Here is a 6,103-nt window from a genome sequence, read left to right as displayed (position 1 = left end):
AAAGCTAAATGATTGTATTGAGAAATAATGTACATATTTTGTTAACGCCTATTGTATGTGAATAAAATAAATTTACTTTTTGATTTCCTCTTGTACATAGGTTATGTCAATTTTTGTATTTGAATTCGAAATAAGAATAAATAAGTGTGACTACAAAAAGCAGACTACAAAAAAATTATAAATCTACTCACTATTTCTTCCTTTCTTAAGGTATATCCACACAAACTTGCATAGCCGCATAAACGTATGCATAAAGAAAATTATCCAATCACATTTTATGTACGACTTTAAAAGAGAACTGCAATTGGATAATTTTCTTTATGTATATGTTTATGCGGCTATGCAAGTTTGTGTGGATATACCCTAGCATCTTCTACAGAAACACTGAGTTTCTCAGTGTTACTCTCAGCATCGATTAAAATTAACTCCTCCATCTTTTCCGCCATCTTGTGCTGTAGCTGCCTCACCTCGACAGCCGCAGCAGCCGCAGTAGGAAATGACGACAACATCAATGACGTCTTTACCCTCTCGCAGCACTGCCACAGCGTGCTACGATGATTTTTGGAACGGTGTTGGCAGTACTGCCAGCGCTGACAAACAATTTTGGAACACAGCCATTATAGGGACTCTAGTCATGCAGATTGCGTACCAATCAATTGTAAGCCCGGATCCTCATACGGGCAACTAATTGGTGAAAAGCCGGTTGTGGGGGTAAAATTTACCCTCATCACCCGTTTTTCATCAATCAGCGTTCGGTGTCGAAGCGCTGTTGTCCATTTGAGGATTCGGGCTAATGCTGGATTCACACTGTATCCGATTTTCGTCGTACGACGCTTTTCAACCAATCAGAAAACAGAATTCCGATGGATTTTGCTTCGTATCATCGGAATTCTGTTTTCCGATTGGTTGAAGAGTGTCGTACGACGCAAATCGGATGCAGTGTGAATCCAGCATAAGGCTGGATCCTCATACAGGCGCTTTGACACAGAGCACTGATTGGGGAAAAGCCGGTTGTGGGGGTTAGAGTCCTAGATTTATCAGAGAGGCGCCATTAGCCCGGATCTACAGTAAATTTTTAAGCCTTAAGCCATAAGAAATGGATGAATCACAATCTATTATTCTTCTCGCATTCGATTGTAGTTGGTCAATTTCTTACAGCTTAAAACTTGAAACACCTATTGTAGTTCCGGACTTAGGGATCAGTAAGGCATCATTACTGGCTTAAGTCAGTATGACAAAGGTGCTAAGGAGAGTACTAAATATGGCCGACATGCTATGAAACTGCCTTTAAACTATGTCAAACAAGATAAGACGTGTAGGATAATGTGAGATATAATGTATAGGATAAAATAAAATAGAAATATGTAACTAGTACTATAAATGGCTGCCAAGTCACACAATTGGTCAGATTGCAACAGCGAATCAGAATGCATAACATCGGTTGCATCTCTCTGATAAATCTAATAGCGTTTTCGGCCCGATCGGGTTTGCACCAACCTGGGTTGGATTAATCTTTCCTATTGGTTGATGTCACACGCTCTACCAATAGGAGAGCGCAAAACGCCATTAATCCAACCCAGGTTGATGCAAACCCGGTCGGGCCGAAAACGCTATAAGACTCTAGTGGAAGTAAAATTTACCTCCTTCACCATTTTTACACCAATCAGCGTTCGGTGTCAAAGCACTGTTGCCCATATGAGGATCCGGGCTTATACGTGGTCTACAATAGAAATCGTAGCAGTCGTAGGGTTTTAAGTCGTAGAAAATTGACCAATTATAGTCGATTATTTTTTTCATATTCTACTATGATTGGTTAATTTTCTACGACTTAGGGCCTGTGCACAATAGAGGAACAGGAATTAGATATTAAGATTTCAACATATCAGAAACTGATTACATCGGAATACACGATTTCTGATAGGTTGAAATCTTAATATCTAATTTTTGTTCCTCTATTGTGCGCAGGCCCTTAAGACTCTACAACTGCTATGACTTCTATTGTAGACCCCGCTTTATTGGCCACCTCGTCGTCGTTACGCCGGTTTCGCCACTCGCTAGTGCGCGTGCGTGATGATACACGCAACAGAGAGCGCAGCCCTGATTGGCCGCTTGAGTTATTTTGAAGGTGTCGTGGCGCTGCGTTTTTCACATAGTCGTCCGGTTCGCTCGGCAGACGCGTAAAATTATAGCGTTTTCGGCCCGACCGGGTTTGCACCAACCTGGGTTGGATTAATGACGTTTTGCGCTCTCCTATTGATAGAGCGTGTGACATCAACCAATAGAAAAGATTAATCCAACCCAGGTTGGTGCAAACCCGATCGGGCCGAAAACGCTATTAGTTGTAGACGAACGAAAAGCTAACGATCACGATTTTCGGTAGACGTGATCGGACGTGTTATTGCGTCATCATTTTTGGAAAGTGTAACCGGTTTCAAACGCGCAATTGAGTTTATATTACTCTTGTAGACTTTCGTATTCTGCATATTATTTTTTGTTACCGCATAGCGGCATTTTCGATTCTGGCCGTATCGACTCATTAGAGTCGGGGCCATTCTCATGCGAAGAAGTTCTCGTTTGGCTGGTGCGGATGTACCTCGGCACGAGTTGATGCATCTCTTCTCAACACGTAAGTACATATGTAAAACGAGGTCTATAATTGTACTGTTGCACATGGGTTTCGATGTTGCAACAGTACAATTTTTTACTGCGTTCCGTTTCACGCATGATACACGTGATGTATCATTTATCCTTGTTATTCACCGAATGTTAAACAAGAATAAATAATGTGTATCATGCGTATCATACGTGAAACTGAACAGAACGCGGCCATAGAAGTCGCGCGCCCCTTTCAAGGAGGGGAGGGGCGCACGACCTTTATGGTTGCGTTCCGTTCCGTTTCACGCATGATGTGTCATTTATCCTTGTTTAGAGGCCTATTCTACAACTCGTAATGACAGTCGTTGATGTCATTGCGCAGCTTTTGTACTCTACATAATATCTGTACAACGACATCATAATATGGATAGATCTTTTATAAATTAAATATGTGCAATAATTAAATTTTATGTAATTTATCCTTTATAAACTTATTCCAGACCAGTCTGTCATGGTAGCTGCCTTGGCCTTGGATTGGCTGCAATGGGTTCGCATAGACAAAACGTTTATGAATTAAGATCCAATTTGTATCAAAATGCTGCTGAAGCAGCTGGAATCGCTACAGAAATGGTTATACTGAGGTCCAAATCAATGCATGTGATGAAAGATAAATTTAATGCACATTTTTCATAGCATTCTTTTATTCGTCACGTAATTTTTTTGTATTTAAACATGTAAAATTTTTGAGATATTTCTAAAAACTTATGGTGCTGTGTATAGGAACTAGTAATTTTATCAAACTAATTTAGCTAATAGATTGGATTAAACTTTGTTGTTATTAATGATGATTCTTATGTTTTCACATTGGACATCGTTTGATGCTGCTAGTTTCCCTTTGACTTGACGACAGGGTTGCCAGTTTGTTAGGTAAAAGAGAAACGAGCATTAAATAATGTTCATAGATTACGAATGTAAAAATGTAATGATCATCATTAATAACAACAAAGTTCAATGCAATCTATCAATAGCTAAATTAGTTCAATAAAATAATTAGTTATTCCAACACAGACCCTTATGCAAGTTAAGACGTACAATTGGTGCAAAGAAAAAAAATTTATCTCTTTAAAAAAAAGTAAAAAAAAGCGCTAAGATGTACGTGCTCATCGAAAAAAATTATTGTACTAAATTATAAAACCCAAATGATACTATTATATCAAATTAAAAGGTAGAATCCATATAGTACTATTTTTGTTACTCTAATAATATGTATCATTTGAATAAGAAGATTTGGTATCAAAAACTGGCGCCTAGTTAAATCCTATACCAAATTAAATAAAGAATGTAATGCAGGTGATACTATATTTAATTTTTATACAATAAAATCTAAGTATATCTTTGCATTCCTCTATTGAAGAATTTTCTTATTCTAATTCAAACACTATGGTAACATTTAAATTGAGCAATGTAATGCAATTTTGAGATAATATATCAAGAAGAATTAAATTACTACTACTTTAACTTTGGATGGAAGAGAAAATTTCTTTGATTGTAATACAATAATTTCTTTTAAAAAGTTGATACAATAATTTCTTTTAAAAAGAATTAAAGCCATTTGAAATTGGAAAACCTTCAAGGAATACAAAGATATGTACTTAGGTTTTATTGTATAAAAATTAAAGATAATATCACTTGGATATACACATTTTTTATTTAGTTTTGTATGGAATTTAATTTGGTTGCACCAATTGTTGATATGAAATTTTTTATGCAAATGTACATTTGTATGATGACAACTCTATATCATTAGAGTTAAATAAATAATAAGAATAGTACTTGGAATCTACCTTTTAATTCAGTACAATAAAAATAGTATTAGGTACAATAAAGATAGATAACACTTAAGTTTTATAATTTGATACAATTGTTTTTTTCGATGAACACGTACGTCTTTTACATAGTCTTTTTTATTTTTCTTAGAAAGATAAGTTTTTTATCTTTACATGTACATATATTGGTAAAACATTTTTCATGCATGAATATGTATAAATATGTATAAACATGCATAAATATTCATAAACCTGTATAATCATATACGAAATATGTCCGTACATATTCGTACATCCCTCTTTCTTTTGTAAAATTATTTTTTAGTGTAATAGAAATAATAATAGTAAAGTGAAAACATAAAAAATAATTAAAGGGATAATTTTCGCATTGTGTGTGTGTGTTAGAAAAATATACAAATTTGGAAAAAATGTAAAAAAATTGCTTATACACAATTGTATATAGTTTTTAATGTATATATATAATTATATATAAGTAATTTTTTAACATTTCTTTAAACTTGATTTTTTTCTAGAACAGGTGTGTGTAATGTGAAAATTATTCTTTTTATTATTTTTTATGTTTTCATATTACTATTATTATTTCTGTTACACTGAAAAGTAATTTTACAAACGAAAGAGGGATATATGAACATGTATGGACATATTTCATATAAGATTATACATCTTTATAAATATTTACGTATGTTTATACATATTTATACATATTCATACATGAAAAATTTTTTACCGGGAATTAAATTTTATTCAGTAATTATATTTGATCGCTCTTTTTCGTCATAACTGCATTCTTTTTTCCAATATACTGAGAAAAAAAAATTTGTTAATTTTAAAAAATATTTAATTCAACTTCTCTCTCTCTCTCTCTCTCTCTCTCTCTAAATGCGGCGGTCACGGGCTGTCAAGCAAATATTTGTTAATTCAAAGAAATGTCATGTTGAGATACACTACCCCCAAAAAGTTTCCGGACATGGAACTTAAAATTGTATGATATTCACATCACCGTAACTCGATAAAAAGTCATTGCAAACAAAGAAATAAAATAGCATTTTAAAGCTTGAAAATTATACTTTAGTATGCTTTTCAAAAAAATTTTGTCTTTACTGTTATGTATCGTAACATATATCACGTTGTTGTATTTCTTAAAATTACGTACATTTAATAGTGCGCAGTTTGATAAAAAGTTTTTTTTGAATATTCTGTAATAGCAAATCATAAGAAATATTCTGTTAAATTAAATAAAATTTCATTTGCATTAATCAATGTTCGTTCTTTCTACTACTTTATGTTCAACATTGCTCTGGTTTGCTGTTCTCAGAGATCTCTTGGAAGTCAAAAACATATCTTTTAGTCCACATCCATACAGCAGTATATCCTTTCATACAATGTAGATATACTTTCAGCAATTTTTGTAATATACTGTCTTCGTAATAACTATTACGAATATTGCGAAATATTACTGAAGTTTTCTCTTCATTTTGATCCCCTCTATCTGCACATAAGGATTATAGCGTATTTCACTGGTTGCACTGGTGCGCACTCAGTGCACATTAAGGCTGTTGTACACTATTCTAATCTAAATATAAAAATGAGATATTTCAATTGATAAAATGCCCAAAATTTATTTTATCAATAGCACAATAAAATGTATCGAATATTTCACG

This window comes from Trachymyrmex cornetzi, unplaced genomic scaffold, assembly GCF_001594075.2.
Source record: "Trachymyrmex cornetzi isolate Tcor2-1 unplaced genomic scaffold, Tcor1.1 scaffold246, whole genome shotgun sequence".
In the NCBI taxonomy this organism is placed as follows: domain Eukaryota; kingdom Metazoa; phylum Arthropoda; class Insecta; order Hymenoptera; family Formicidae; genus Trachymyrmex; species Trachymyrmex cornetzi.
The sequence above is the reverse complement of the archived record's forward strand: the minus strand, read 5'-3'. Positions refer to the sequence as shown.